This window comes from Vicia villosa, linkage group LG3 (genome assembly GCF_029867415.1).
Source record: "Vicia villosa cultivar HV-30 ecotype Madison, WI linkage group LG3, Vvil1.0, whole genome shotgun sequence".
NCBI classification, from domain to species: domain Eukaryota; kingdom Viridiplantae; phylum Streptophyta; class Magnoliopsida; order Fabales; family Fabaceae; genus Vicia; species Vicia villosa.
This window is the reverse complement of record NC_081182.1, coordinates 215990315-216007402: the sequence shown is the minus strand read 5'-3', so window position 1 is coordinate 216007402 and position 17088 is coordinate 215990315.

The following is a 17088-nucleotide window of genomic DNA, read 5'->3' as shown; positions in this document are numbered from 1 at the left end:
CCAAAGTAGTTTCAAATCAGTGTTCATAATAAATAAACGTTATATATTTCTCCAATGTCTTTTGATAACTCCAATGACTTTGCTTTTGAGAATGGTGATTAGCTCTAATCCCTTTCCTTTGTAGTCATAGTTGTAGTGAGCCCTCGTATCGCAGTCTTTTTGTTCTTTATTGTTATTTGAATATAATCCCTAACTTTTGTCTGGATCGCCCTTTCGGGTTTTCAATCCACCGGGATGATTTTTTTATATATGTCCCTATTTTTTTCCTGGATCGCCCTTTAGGGTTTTCGATCCACCGGAACGCCCCTTTTTTCCTAAGTTACCCTTTCGAATTTTCGACTTTGCGGGCTTTTCTTATATACATAGTATTTTTTTGACTGCGTTAGAATTTAGTGGGTGTGATAGTTCTTCTCCTTCCATAATAGTGAGGATAAGAGCTTCTCTTCAGAGAGCTATTTTTACCACGTATGGACCTTCATAGTTAGGTGTCCATTTCCCACATGAATCTAGTCGAGGTAGCATAATTTTCTTGAGAACCAAATCTCCTTCTTGGAATACTCGAGGGCAGAATTTCTTTTCAAATGCTTTTTTCATCCGCTTTTGGTATAGTTGGTCGTGACACAAAACTGTCAAGCGCTTTTCTTCGATAAGATTGAGCTGATCGAGTTGTGTCTGAAGCCATTCTGATTCTTCGAGCTCTGCTTCTATGAGGACTCGTAATGATGGAATTTCTACCTCAATAGGAAGTATAGCCTCCATACCGTAGAGAAGAGAGTGAGGAGTTGCGCCAGTTGATGTGCACATCGTAGTACCGTAGTCATGTAATGCAAACGAGAGCATTTCATCTACTTGGGTCACATCGATACATTAGTGAAACAACATATACGTGTTATCGGTTTATCTAGTTTTGATGCTTTTGCTTTTTTTATCGTACTTTTTTTTTTAATCAAAAGGGGAATATATTAATTCAAAAAACAAGGGAGATACAAGGTGATCACATGGATCCAACCCACTAAATGGACCAAAAAAACAAAAAAAAACAAAAAACTAGCCTAGCATACTACCATCATGCTAGCAATATGGTGTCTAAGGTTGGGAATATTCCACCCTCTATACACTATGTTGTCTATGATATTTCTTTCTATATTTGTATTATCCACACTATGATCAAAACATATATTGTTTCGATGCTGCCAAATGCAATAGATTGTTTCCGCTATAGCCATCTTCATGAGCATGGCTCTCCACCCTTTGCCTTTCGCATACCTAGTGATCCATAATAATTCATGATTCCAGTCCTGCGGAATATGATGGATATTCAACCATTGAGGACATTGCACCATATACCTTTAGTAAAACTGCAAGCAAAAAAGAAGTGATCAATGGTATCCTCCTTCTTCTTACAAAGACTGCACATGTGATCCTGAAGAATACCAAATTTGGCAAGCCTAACTTTGGTAGCCAATCTTCCATGGCAGGTGATCCACAAACAAAGAATAGCCCTTGGTCTGGCTCTGTTGTGAAGCATGAGTCTGAACCAAGGAACTCTAGTATGATCCTCATTCAAGGTCAAGTAGAATTTCCTCATGACAAACTTATGGTTTCTAACAGCAATATCCCAGTGGTGCTGCACCTGACCAATATTGTTTCTCTGCTGCATAATGCTCTTGTATATCCAAGTGCTATCTTTTTTCACCACTGTGCTCATAACATCATCACCCTTAATATGGTAAGTATGGATCCATTTTACCCACATGTTAGCAGCTTTACAACAAACATTCCATAGACATTTCAAAAGGTAAACAATATTCCACAGTGTCAGATTAAAAACTTTTATACCTCCTTGCTTTGTAGAACTGCACACTCGAGACCAGGCTATAGGACTTTTCCCACTAATAGTGTGGCTGCCTGTCCAGATAAAGCTCCTACAATAGCCATCAATTTTCTGAATCACACCCTTAGGAAGTGGGAAACATTGCATCCAGTAGAAAGCAATGGCACTAGATACACTCTTAACCAGCTGGACTCTTCCAGCATAACTTAAAAGTTTGGTAGTCCAATGCTTCATTTTGTTCACAATTTTGTCAGTCAAAGGAAGGTAGTGGTGGATAGATAACTTCTTACTGCTGAGGCGCACACCAAGGTATTTAACAGGCAAAATACCTTCATCAAAATTAGTTGCAGTCCTCAAAATAGCCTTATCCTGTTCATTCAGACCCCCCATAGTAGATTTTGCATTTGGAAGGGCTAAGCTTCAGACCTGTGGAGTCAGTGAACTTCCTAAGAGTGTTCATCATCACTTATACTGAGCCAAGATCACCTCTGCAAAACAACTGCACATCATCAGCAAAGATCAAGTTAGTGAGACCAAGTTTCTTACACTTTGCATGGTGTTTAAACATAGGATCCTTCTGCATCTTCTGCATGAGTCTATGGAGGTATTCCATAATGATAACAAACAGCAGAGGTGATATTGGATCACCCTACCTGATCCCTCTTCTAGCTTGCATAGGAGCAGTGTAGTTCCCATTAATATTGAAACTGTAGCTGACTGTAGTAACACATCTAAGGATCCAGTTAATGAAAATGCTAGGAATGCCAACCTCTTTCATAATGCACTCAAGAGCTTTCCAATTGACCATATCATAAACTGTCTCACATGAAGAAAAAATTTGATTTACATGCATAAAATAAAATGTTGATTAAAGTCAACTCTTAATGATCCTATTCAAAGGTATTTGTGAATTGATTCATAAAACCTTTATTTATTGTTCTGCTAGCGGGAGAATATTCAAGATTATTTGAAATTAATTAATAGACTTTTTTTAACTTACTTTTAGTTTCTGTTTGCAGGAACAAATTCACATAATTTTTTAAATAGGTTTCGCAAACATTTTGGTGTTGTTTCTATTTGCAGGAACAAATTCACTAATTCTTTAAACAAGTTTCGTAACCTTTTTTGTGTTGTTTTTGGTTTACAGGAAAAAGTTCACATAATGTTATGAACATGTCCAAAAGAACTTTTTAATTGATTCAAAGTTTGTTGTGAATAGATTCCAAAAGTATTCTTGAATAGATTCACTACCATCTTTGAGCAGGATCATTCAAGACAACTTTACTCATTTTAGTAAGTTATCTCATGCACATATAAATAATTAACAAAACTGCAAAAGTCTTTAGCTCAATCGACAAGAAATTCACACCTTTTTTGTGAATAGCAAGATTGAAGCAAATATGCTTGAGTTAAAAAAAAGTTGCCAACTACCACGAATGCTTATGATGGAGTTTTTATGAAACAATTCAACTACAAAAAAACATAGAAGAACATTATAACATTTCATATATAAGATAAATAAAGGAAAAATACTGCATGATCTTTAAAATGATTATCTCACTTCACTATCGTCGAAAGTACATGTTGTCGCACCCCAATTTTTGCCCTAAACATTTCATTCTCATAAGTCATGCCACGTTCGTATTTCGTGTACGTTCACAATTCATTCATCGCATTTTTTCGCATAACTTGAAAAAATTGGCTTTTCTTATTAAAGTCAACAAAAATTAGCTTTAGGTAATTTAGATTAAATTTAATTTTATATTATTTTTATTAATTTAGGTTTAAGTTAGATTAATTTTTTAGCTTTAATACTATTTCTATTTTTTTAGTTTAAATTTATTTTAGATTAACTTTTATTTCATTATTTATTTATTATTATTATTAACATCTTTTTTTTTATTATTAGTATTATTTTTATTTCATTTTTGTTTTGTTGTATATAAGTCAAAAGAAAAAATAACACAAAAAAAAATATTCAACATGATCCTCATGTCTCAACATCCCACGCCTCTGCATCACCCAGCACAAAAGTCCAAAATTTCTGCTCCAACCTGCATGATCTGCTACCAAAATGCCCTGCACAAAAGATGCCAAGCAAAACGGTCCAAAACCTCTGCTAATCTCAGCTAAAACACTGTCCCAACAAGGCCAAATCATGCATCAAATTGTTCACACAAACACCTGTATCAAGAAAGCATGAATCAGTATACCATAAGTGTTCAAAAACTCACCCAATTTTCCCTCCCAAATCCTATCCTTTACCTCTATAAAATCACACATCCAGCATAAGCAAAAGGGAGGAGAAACCGAAAAAAAACGGAGGAGGAAAAACGAAAAAAAAGACTCTGAAAAAAATAAAACTCATGGATCCCTCCAATATTCTGAAAACCACCTCCAAATTCACAACTACAGATCCATAGTCTTACCTTCAATACACATACCTTCATTTTCATCTTTCAAACCAACTCTCCATAGACCATTACAAACACCACCTCCACAACATCTTCACCTTCAATCCATAATCATCATCAACTAACTCACATCTTCATGACACTCACCTCACACGCAAGAACGACACACAACAACTCAGTAGAAGCGCAGCACAAAAAGAGAAGAGAGGATCAAGCAGGAGCTGAAGCAAAAATATAGTACCTGATTTCTTCTCTATCTTTGTATTGATTATGCTCCCCGTAACTTGCAATTGCTGAATATTAATTATTTGGGGATTAGGGTTTCACGCGGGATGAGGGTAGATACCAATTTGTTGAATATTTTTTTGATTGTTGTGTTCTCCGCGCCTGGGCCTTGAGCTCCGAAGCTCTGAAACCATAGCATAGTTGAGTTGAGAGCTTCGAGAGAGATCTTGAGAGACGCGAGAGGTTCGTTGTTGTTGTTGTTTTCACGGCGAGAGAGAGCGATTGAAGAGAGATTAGATTGAGAGAGTTTTGCTGTTGAATCGATTGAGAGATGACGGTTATGTCATCGTTGTTGTTTTTTGAATGAAGGCGAATCGAGAGAGAAAGCATAGCGAGAGAGATGATGCAGAAACAGAGAGAGTACTTTCACGTGTTTTTTTTTTCAGAACGAAACAAATTGGAGCGGCTGGTAGTTGTCTTTTTAGGGTTTTAGTTTTCTTTTATTTGGGCCGGGTCTTAAGGCCCAACCGAGTTCCATTCTTTTAATCCAAACTTGGTTCATTCAAAAAATGATGTGGGCCTGGTTCTGTTTAAAGCCCAGCGAACACCTTTAACTAGTGCCCTATTTTGCATGTTTACACCCCCATTTTATTTATTTTCTTGCCCATTTAACTTGTTTGATTTAGCTTCTTCAATATTTTGTTTTGCTTTTATTTTCTAATAATAAAAATACAAAAAAAACATGTTTCTAGATTTTAGACTTATTTCTCATGTTAAAAATACTAAAGAAATATTAGATTAATCTCACAATTTGAAAATCAATAAATCTTGGTCCAACGCCAAGTCATCAAATAATTTCTCGATCCGACGTCGAGTTTCTTCTTTTAAAACTTTCTTTAAATCATATCGAAAGATCGAGTGACAAGAAGTGTACACCTCTTGAATACCTCGATTCTTTTGGATTAACACTTTTTTTTAAACCTTTCTTTAATTAAATCGAAAGATCTTGTGACAAGGGGTGAACACCTCTTGAATACCCTGATCTTTTGAAGCTAAAACACATTAATAAAATCAAAGTGATCAAGTGACAAGAAGTGCACACCTCTTGAATACCTTCGATCCTTTGAATCAAACAATAAAAAACTTTCTTAAATAAATCGAGAAATCAAGTGACAAGAAGTGCACACCTCTTGAATACCTTGATTTTCTTGAACCAAAACTCTTTAATTAATCAAAGTGATCCTGTGACAAGAAGTGCACACCTCTTGAATACCTTGATCCTTTGAATTAAAATACATCAATCAAACCAAGAGATTGAGTGACAAGGGGTGCACACCTCTTAAATACCTTGATCTTTTGAATCTAAAACACTTAATCAAACCGAAAGATCCTGTGACAAGGGGTGAACACCTCTTGAATACCTTGATCTTTTGAACTAAAATACATTAATCAAACCGAAAGATCCTGTGACAAGGGGTGAACACCTCTTGAATACCTTGATCTTTTGAATCTTTTTTAATCAAATCAAAATGATTAAGTGACAAGGGGTGCACACCTCTTGAATACCTTGATCTTTTGAAACTAAAACACATTAATCAAATCGAAAGATCGAGTGACAAGGGGTGCACACCTCTTGAATACCTTGATCTTTTGAACTAAAACACATTAATCAAACCGAAAGATCCTGTGACAAGAAGTGCACACCTCTTGAATACCTTGATCTTTCGAATCTTCATTAATAAAATCAAAGTGATCAAGTGACAAGAAGTGCACACCTCTTGAATACCTTCGATCCTTTGAATCAAAACACATTAATAAAATCAAAGTGATCAAGTGACAAGAAGTGCACACCTCTTGAATACCTTCGATCCTTTGAGCTAAAACACCTTAATAAAACCGAAAGATCCTGTGACAAGAAGTGCACACCTCTTGAATACCTTGATCTTTTGAACAAGGACAACAAGTGACAATGGGGCTAGCTCCTGTTCAATACCTTGGGTAAAGACGCGCTAGGTGCACACCTATGCTCAAACCTTTGCTAAATGTCCCCTTTAAAACACATCTCAATTTCATTCAAACATTTTTGCCTTATGGCTTTTAAAACTCTTTTCATAAACGAGACACTTAGTCCATTTCAAAATGCGAACATACTTCCACATGTGAAGATCGAATATCTTCCACTCGAATGCGATGATGGCCAAAATCATGTCTTATCTTGATTTAGTTATCCATTCTTGTAGTGATCTCATATCCATGTGCGCGTAGTATTTCCATTTGAAAGCGATCGAGTACCTCTCGCTAAAAACAACCAACAAACATTCGTGGTTCTAGCCCGAACTACGATTGCTCTGACTTTCCCATTGCACGAGGGAATACGTAGGCACAAGATACAAACGTCTTGGCGAGCATAATAATAAAAAAAATCATTTCTTTTTCTTCATAATAATAAAAAAATCTTTTCTTTTTTCTTCACAATAATAAAAACCTTAAAAAACATTTCTTTCATCTTTTCTCGATTAATAAGCTAAAGAACACAAACATTACGCTAACACTCAAACACTAAACTAACTAAATGGGTCCCATCGAGTACGATGGAGGTGAGGGGTGCTAATACCTTCCCCTTGCTTAACCGACTCCCGAACCCTAATTTGGTTGCAATGACCATCTTATCCATTCCTTTTTATTCTGTGGGTTTTATCGATATTTTCCCTTTCCTTCTTGGAATAAATAAAGTTCGGTGGCGACTCTGTTGTACTCCGAGCGCGCGATTGCGCTCGAGTCACATTTTTACCGCTACAGAAAGTGGCGACTCTGCTGGGGACTATCCTAAGAGAGTCAACCCTAGTTTAGTTTGTTTTATGTTTGAGTGTTTGCTTTTGTTTGTTTATTCTTATGTTCTTTATGCTTATTCTTATATTCTTTATGTTTACTCTTTTGTTGTTTATGTTTCTTTACTCTTGCTTTCTCGCTTTTATTTTATTTCTGTATATACTCAATTGTGGGTATGGGAATGATACTTGAGTGAAGCTCTCTACCCGAGCTTTGAAAAACAAGAGAAAAACATGAGCTAGGAGGTGGTTGTGTAGTGCTAGTCCCCAAGGTGAACACCTTGAATGGCTAATACGAGAACCCCACTTGGAGGAGACTTAGTCATGAAATTTGTCATAAGATGGTTCGCCCATCGCATGGCAGAAATCTGATTTCGTCGTTAACTCCAAGGACCTTTAGAACCCGTTCCATCTGTAGAGGTTATGTTATATCCAAAAACTATAGAGCTAACCTTGTGAGGGGATTCTTGGGTAAAAGAACCTAAGACTGTCTTATTATAAGAAGCTTTCCTCAGTAAGTTCTGTTATCCATTTACAATTATCATTTTAATTCAGTCTATGTATAGCATCGTGTTGCATTCCATATCACATGATATTGCATCATTCCAGCATGTAAAAAAAATAAAAAAAAATCATGCATCTGCATTCATGCATTCAAGTTGTCAACAAAAGACTCATTTCATCTGTCTTCACCCTCAAGTGGTCTATCTACCGTCAAGTTGATTCCTCAACACATTGAACTAGAGGCATGGATATGAAGACTATGGAAGAACTTCATTAAGACCAAGATTTGCTAATAGTGGAATTTATCCAATTGAAGAGCCAATATATCAGACATGATGGATCATCCTCGTCACTGATTATTTCACTATGCCATGTTTCCTTACTGTTTGCAATTCCCTTGTTGGTACTGTGTGCTGCATTGAATGTTGTTTGTTTCAAAATGTTAATTTTGATGAAATGAGCGTTGCATATTTGAATCAATCCATTCACATCCATTGTGTGTTTCTTTATGCTTTATCTTTCAAAAAATAAAAATATATCTCTTCTTCATTTTCTTTATCAAACTTGTGCAAAGATTGGAGGGAGGATGATGAAAAACAAAATACCCAAATTGTTGAACTGTATGCTTTTAAATGCTACTTTGCTGATGATGTACAGGCATTGTTTCAATCCACAAACACTGGAGAAATAAGGAAGTTAATCCCTAGTCAACCCCTTTGAGCCTTAGAAGTTGGAGTTTCTTTTTTTTTTTTAAACGAAAAAACCCGCAATTTTAACCTGGGGCAGGGTAGTTCTCAGTTAATTTACCTGTGCATTCAAATTCAATGAAATCATTAAGTGCACCTTCCAATAAGGGTTTTCAGTCAAAAGTGACCAAGATGGTTATCATTAATCATGCTCAAGGCAGTCACTATTTTCAATACAAAAAATTTCAAAAAAGAAGCCCGCTAAGTCAAAACCTACGAAGGAAACTTAGGCAAAATTGGGGCATCCCGCTGACTGTAAACCTCAAAATGTAACAGTTCAGGCAAAAGTTAGGGATATAAAACAAAAAAAGATAGGTCAATAAATTCCTTGAACAACCATAAAACATTGTGATTATCAAATGGAAGAGGTGACTGCCATCTCAAAGATTCCCTTGGTCTTTAAACCATCATCATTATCATAGGTGCGATTCCAAAGTCTCTTGGAACCCGAATGCATAATTTGAGTTAACTGAACGTAGGATTGGAAGATCATCACGAAGAATGGGGTGGGTACAAATATACTTTGAGCCTATATCTTTTGTTTCTGAAACCGTGAACCAAGCCATGTTACAACCTTCAAAAGACCTAATTGAAGCAAGGTTATTTTGAAAGCATACTACAACAAGGTTGCGTTAACCTGACTCCTAAAGATCTTTGCAAATTGTTTGTTTTACCATACCTTTTGCTTTATCCATCAATTTGAATGTCTAGACAACTGTGTTTGGACCTTTGATTCATTTTCTTTACATCAATAGCATCATTCCAATAATGACTTTGATTTCAAAATATGCTTTGATCATTGCATTAAAATTACCATTTTTTAATGAACATTTTATTTGTAAGTACTCTTCTTCAAGGAAGTTCAAACAGTCGAGAAACTTGATAAGTGATCCTATCAGGGGCACGTTACTTCAAGATCCTGTTATTCAAAAGTTATATTGGGGGCAAGTGTTCCCAACATTCATTTCAAGAACTGAAGCAACAATCAGATAACAACCAGTCAGTCAGGGGCATTCTTCTTCAGCAATCCCCAAGCAATTTATCAGTCCTTCTCAAGAGGATCATCAGTGTGACATAACAGAGTTTTCAAAGTGCTTGTGTTGAGGAATCAGAATTCCAATCTACCCTCACAAAAGAGTCTACCTCAGCTATCATAACCAATTTCATCATTCATATATCATGCATAGAAAATTTCATACTCATGCACATTTTCTCAAGTATTGTTGTTTGTAACATATTATCTTATGGTCTAAATCCAACTTACTTGGAGTTTGTCAAACTTCTGTCTCATTCATGTTTTACCTTGAATGTCTTTGATGTTTTTCTTCTCGAAGTCCAATCCTGTTTTATCTTGATTGCCTTTGGTGTTGTTTCGTTCATGTTTTACCTTGAATGTTTCTGATGTTCTATTAAAGTTCGATCATGTTTTATCTTGATTCTCTTTGTTGTTATCCAATCATGTTTTACCTTGATTGATCTTTCATGTTTTATCTTGAATGCCTCTGATATTTTCTTTTCAAAGTCCAATCATGTTTTACCTTGATTGCCTTTGTCGCTTCAATCATGTTTTACCTTGATGTTCTTCAATCATGTTTTATCTTGATATTTTTCGATCATGTTTTATCTTGGTTGTCTTCGGTCATGTTTTATCTTGATTCCCATTCAATACTCGAGTCAGTCATGTTTTATCTTGGTTGTTTTCATTCATGTTTTATCTTGATATTCTTCAGTCATGTTTTATCTTGATGTTCTTCAGTCATGTATTACCTTGATTGTCCTTTGATAGTTCTTCAGTCATGTTTTATCTTGATTGACCGTTGGTATTCTCCAATCACGTTTTACCTTGATTGTCATTTATTACAGCCTCGTTCACGATTTATCTTGAACATCTCAGATATTCTCCTCCCGAAGCTCAATCATGCTTTACCCTGATTGCCTTTGTTGTTTATCCTCCTTTCAGGCCTTTTTTTTTCCACACAGAATTCAGAGTGTCTCATATCATATTGCGTTCAAAAAAAATGTCCATTGCATTCATGTCATAAGCATTGTTGCGGCGATCTTAGGACAAAAATTGTGTACTTTGTATTTAAGTCTCTTCACATCTTTGATAGAAGAAACTTAAATAGGGGCATCTGTCGCACCCCAATTTTTGCCCTAAACATTTCATTCTCATAAGTCATGCCACGTTCGTATTTCGTGTACGTTCACAATTCATTCATCGCATTTTTTCGCATAACTTGAAAAAATTGGCTTTTCTTATTAAAGTCAACAAAAATTAGCTTTAGGTAATTTAGATTAAATTTAATTTTATATTATTTTTATTAATTTAGGTTTAAGTTAGATTAATTTTTTAGCTTTAATACTATTTCTATTTTTTTAGTTTAAATTTATTTTAGATTAACTTTTATTTCATTATTTATTTATTATTATTATTAACATCTTTTTTTTTATTATTAGTATTATTTTTATTTCATTTTTGTTTTGTTGTATATAAGTCAAAAGAAAAAATAACACAAAAAAAAATATTCAACATGATCCTCATGTCTCAACATCCCACGCCTCTGCATCACCCAGCACAAAAGTCCAAAATTTCTGCTCCAACCTGCATGATCTGCTACCAAAATGCCCTGCACAAAAGATGCCAAGCAAAACGGTCCAAAACCTCTGCTAATCTCAGCTAAAACACTGTCCCAACAAGGCCAAATCATGCATCAAATTGTTCACACAAACACCTGTATCAAGAAAGCATGAATCAGTATACCATAAGTGTTCAAAAACTCACCCAATTTTCCCTCCCAAATCCTATCCTTTACCTCTATAAAATCACACATCCAGCATAAGCAAAAGGGAGGAGAAACCGAAAAAAAACGGAGGAGGAAAAACGAAAAAAAAGACTCTGAAAAAAATAAAACTCATGGATCCCTCCAATATTCTGAAAACCACCTCCAAATTCACAACTACAGATCCATAGTCTTACCTTCAATACACATACCTTCATTTTCATCTTTCAAACCAACTCTCCATAGACCATTACAAACACCACCTCCACAACATCTTCACCTTCAATCCATAATCATCATCAACTAACTCACATCTTCATGACACTCACCTCACACGCAAGAACGACACACAACAACTCAGTAGAAGCGCAGCACAAAAAGAGAAGAGAGGATCAAGCAGGAGCTGAAGCAAAAATATAGTACCTGATTTCTTCTCTATCTTTGTATTGATTATGCTCCCCGTAACTTGCAATTGCTGAATATTAATTATTTGGGGATTAGGGTTTCACGCGGGATGAGGGTAGATACCAATTTGTTGAATATTTTTTTGATTGTTGTGTTCTCCGCGCCTGGGCCTTGAGCTCCGAAGCTCTGAAACCATAGCATAGTTGAGTTGAGAGCTTCGAGAGAGATCTTGAGAGACGCGAGAGGTTCGTTGTTGTTGTTGTTTTCACGGCGAGAGAGAGCGATTGAAGAGAGATTAGATTGAGAGAGTTTTGCTGTTGAATCGATTGAGAGATGACGGTTATGTCATCGTTGTTGTTTTTTGAATGAAGGCGAATCGAGAGAGAAAGCATAGCGAGAGAGATGATGCAGAAACAGAGAGAGTACTTTCACGTGTTTTTTTTTTCAGAACGAAACAAATTGGAGCGGCTGGTAGTTGTCTTTTTAGGGTTTTAGTTTTCTTTTATTTGGGCCGGGTCTTAAGGCCCAACCGAGTTCCATTCTTTTAATCCAAACTTGGTTCATTCAAAAAATGATGTGGGCCTGGTTCTGTTTAAAGCCCAGCGAACACCTTTAACTAGTGCCCTATTTTGCATGTTTACACCCCCATTTTATTTATTTTCTTGCCCATTTAACTTGTTTGATTTAGCTTCTTCAATATTTTGTTTTGCTTTTATTTTCTAATAATAAAAATACAAAAAAAACATGTTTCTAGATTTTAGACTTATTTCTCATGTTAAAAATACTAAAGAAATATTAGATTAATCTCACAATTTGAAAATCAATAAATCTTGGTCCAACGCCAAGTCATCAAATAATCTCTCGATCCGACATCGAGTTTCTTCTTTTAAAACTTTCTTTAAATCATATCGAAAGATCGAGTGACAAGAAGTGTACACCTCTTGAATACCTCGATTCTTTTGGATTAACACTTTTTTTTAAACCTTTCTTTAATTAAATCGAAAGATCTTGTGACAAGGGGTGAACACCTCTTGAATACCCTGATCTTTTGAAGCTAAAACACATTAATAAAATCAAAGTGATCAAGTGACAAGAAGTGCACACCTCTTGAATACCTTCGATCCTTTGAATCAAACAATAAAAAACTTTCTTAAATAAATCGAGAAATCAAGTGACAAGAAGTGCACACCTCTTGAATACCTTGATTTTCTTGAACCAAAACTCTTTAATTAATCAAAGTGATCCTGTGACAAGAAGTGCACACCTCTTGAATACCTTGATCCTTTGAATTAAAATACATCAATCAAACCAAGAGATTGAGTGACAAGGGGTGCACACCTCTTAAATACCTTGATCTTTTGAATCTAAAACACTTAATCAAACCGAAAGATCCTGTGACAAGGGGTGAACACCTCTTGAATACCTTGATCTTTTGAACTAAAATACATTAATCAAACCGAAAGATCCTGTGACAAGGGGTGAACACCTCTTGAATACCTTGATCTTTTGAATCTTTTTTAATCAAATCAAAATGATTAAGTGACAAGGGGTGCACACCTCTTGAATACCTTGATCTTTTGAAACTAAAACACATTAATCAAATCGAAAGATCGAGTGACAAGGGGTGCACACCTCTTGAATACCTTGATCTTTTGAACTAAAACACATTAATCAAACCGAAAGATCCTGTGACAAGAAGTGCACACCTCTTGAATACCTTGATCTTTCGAATCTTCATTAATAAAATCAAAGTGATCAAGTGACAAGAAGTGCACACCTCTTGAATACCTTCGATCCTTTGAATCAAAACACATTAATAAAATCAAAGTGATCAAGTGACAAGAAGTGCACACCTCTTGAATACCTTCGATCCTTTGAGCTAAAACACCTTAATAAAACCGAAAGATCCTGTGACAAGAAGTGCACACCTCTTGAATACCTTGATCTTTTGAACAAGGACAACAAGTGACAATGGGGCTAGCTCCTGTTCAATACCTTGGGTAAAGACGCGCTAGGTGCACACCTATGCTCAAACCTTTGCTAAATGTCCCCTTTAAAACACATCTCAATTTCATTCAAACATTTTTGCCTTATGGCTTTTAAAACTCTTTTCATAAACGAGACACTTAGTCCATTTCAAAATGCGAACATACTTCCACATGTGAAGATCGAATATCTTCCACTCGAATGCGATGATGGCCAAAATCATGTCTTATCTTGATTTAGTTATCCATTCTTGTAGTGATCTCATATCCATGTGCGCGTAGTATTTCCATTTGAAAGCGATCGAGTACCTCTCGCTAAAAACAACCAACAAACATTCGTGGTTCTAGCCCGAACTACGATTGCTCTGACTTTCCCATTGCACGAGGGAATACGTAGGCACAAGATACAAACGTCTTGGCGAGCATAATAATAAAAAAAATCATTTCTTTTTCTTCATAATAATAAAAAAATCTTTTCTTTTTTCTTCACAATAATAAAAACCTTAAAAAACATTTCTTTCATCTTTTCTCGATTAATAAGCTAAAGAACACAAACATTACGCTAACACTCAAACACTAAACTAACTAAATGGGTCCCATCGAGTACGATGGAGGTGAGGGGTGCTAATACCTTCCCCTTGCTTAACCGACTCCCGAACCCTAATTTGGTTGCAATGACCATCTTATCCATTCCTTTTTATTCTGTGGGTTTTATCGATATTTTCCCTTTCCTTCTTGGAATAAATAAAGTTCGGTGGCGACTCTGTTGTACTCCGAGCGCGCGATTGCGCTCGAGTCACATTTTTACCGCTACAGAAAGTGGCGACTCTGCTGGGGACTATCCTAAGAGAGTCAACCCTAGTTTAGTTTGTTTTATGTTTGAGTGTTTGCTTTTGTTTGTTTATTCTTATGTTCTTTATGCTTATTCTTATATTCTTTATGTTTACTCTTTTGTTGTTTATGTTTCTTTACTCTTGCTTTCTCGCTTTTATTTTATTTCTGTATATACTCAATTGTGGGTATGGGAATGATACTTGAGTGAAGCTCTCTACCCGAGCTTTGAAAAACAAGAGAAAAACATGAGCTAGGAGGTGGTTGTGTAGTGCTAGTCCCCAAGGTGAACACCTTGAATGGCTAATACGAGAACCCCACTTGGAGGAGACTTAGTCATGAAATTTGTCATAAGATGGTTCGCCCATCGCATGGCAGAAATCTGATTTCGTCGTTAACTCCAAGGACCTTTAGAACCCGTTCCATCTGTAGAGGTTATGTTATATCCAAAAACTATAGAGCTAACCTTGTGAGGGGATTCTTGGGTAAAAGAACCTAAGACTGTCTTATTATAAGAAGCTTTCCTCAGTAAGTTCTGTTATCCATTTACAATTATCATTTTAATTCAGTCTATGTATAGCATCGTGTTGCATTCCATATCACATGATATTGCATCATTCCAGCATGTAAAAAAAATAAAAAAAAATCATGCATCTGCATTCATGCATTCAAGTTGTCAACAAAAGACTCATTTCATCTGTCTTCACCCTCAAGTGGTCTATCTACCGTCAAGTTGATTCCTCAACACATTGAACTAGAGGCATGGATATGAAGACTATGGAAGAACTTCATTAAGACCAAGATTTGCTAATAGTGGAATTTATCCAATTGAAGAGCCAATATATCAGACATGATGGATCATCCTCGTCACTGATTATTTCACTATGCCATGTTTCCTTACTGTTTGCAATTCCCTTGTTGGTACTATGTGCTGCATTGAATGTTGTTTGTTTCAAAATGTTAATTTTGATGAAATGAGCGTTGCATATTTGAATCAATCCATTCACATCCATTGTGTGTTTCTTTATGCTTTATCTTTCAAAAAATAAAAATATATCTCTTCTTCATTTTCTTTATCAAACTTGTGCAAAGATTGGAGGGAGGATGATGAAAAACAAAATACCCAAATTGTTGAACTGTATGCTTTTAAATGCTACTTTGCTGATGATGTACAGGCATTGTTTCAATCCACAAACACTGGAGAAATAAGGAAGTTAATCCCTAGTCAACCCCTTTGAGCCTTAGAAGTTGGAGTTTCTTTTTTTTTTTTAAACGAAAAAACCCGCAATTTTAACCTGGGGCAGGGTAGTTCTCAGTTAATTTACCTGTGCATTCAAATTCAATGAAATCATTAAGTGCACCTTCCAATAAGGGTTTTCAGTCAAAAGTGACCAAGATGGTTATCATTAATCATGCTCAAGGCAGTCACTATTTTCAATACAAAAAATTTCAAAAAAGAAGCCCGCTAAGTCAAAACCTACGAAGGAAACTTAGGCAAAATTGGGGCATCCCGCTGACTGTAAACCTCAAAATGTAACAGTTCAGGCAAAAGTTAGGGATATAAAACAAAAAAAGATAGGTCAATAAATTCCTTGAACAACCATAAAACATTGTGATTATCAAATGGAAGAGGTGACTGCCATCTCAAAGATTCCCTTGGTCTTTAAACCATCATCATTATCATAGGTGCGATTCCAAAGTCTCTTGGAACCCGAATGCATAATTTGAGTTAACTGAACGTAGGATTGGAAGATCATCACGAAGAATGGGGTGGGTACAAATATACTTTGAGCCTATATCTTTTGTTTCTGAAACCGTGAACCAAGCCATGTTACAACCTTCAAAAGACCTAATTGAAGCAAGGTTATTTTGAAAGCATACTACAACAAGGTTGCGTTAACCTGACTCCTAAAGATCTTTGCAAATTGTTTGTTTTACCATACCTTTTGCTTTATCCATCAATTTGAATGTCTAGACAACTGTGTTTGGACCTTTGATTCATTTTCTTTACATCAATAGCATCATTCCAATAATGACTTTGATTTCAAAATATGCTTTGATCATTGCATTAAAATTACCATTTTTTAATGAACATTTTATTTGTAAGTACTCTTCTTCAAGGAAGTTCAAACAGTCGAGAAACTTGATAAGTGATCCTATCAGGGGCACGTTACTTCAAGATCCTGTTATTCAAAAGTTATATTGGGGGCAAGTGTTCCCAACATTCATTTCAAGAACTGAAGCAACAATCAGATAACAACCAGTCAGTCAGGGGCATTCTTCTTCAGCAATCCCCAAGCAATTTATCAGTCCTTCTCAAGAGGATCATCAGTGTGACATAACAGAGTTTTCAAAGTGCTTGTGTTGAGGAATCAGAATTCCAATCTACCCTCACAAAAGAGTCTACCTCAGCTATCATAACCAATTTCATCATTCATATATCATGCATAGAAAATTTCATACTCATGCACATTTTCTCAAGTATTGTTGTTTGTAACATATTATCTTATGGTCTAAATCCAACTTACTTGGAGTT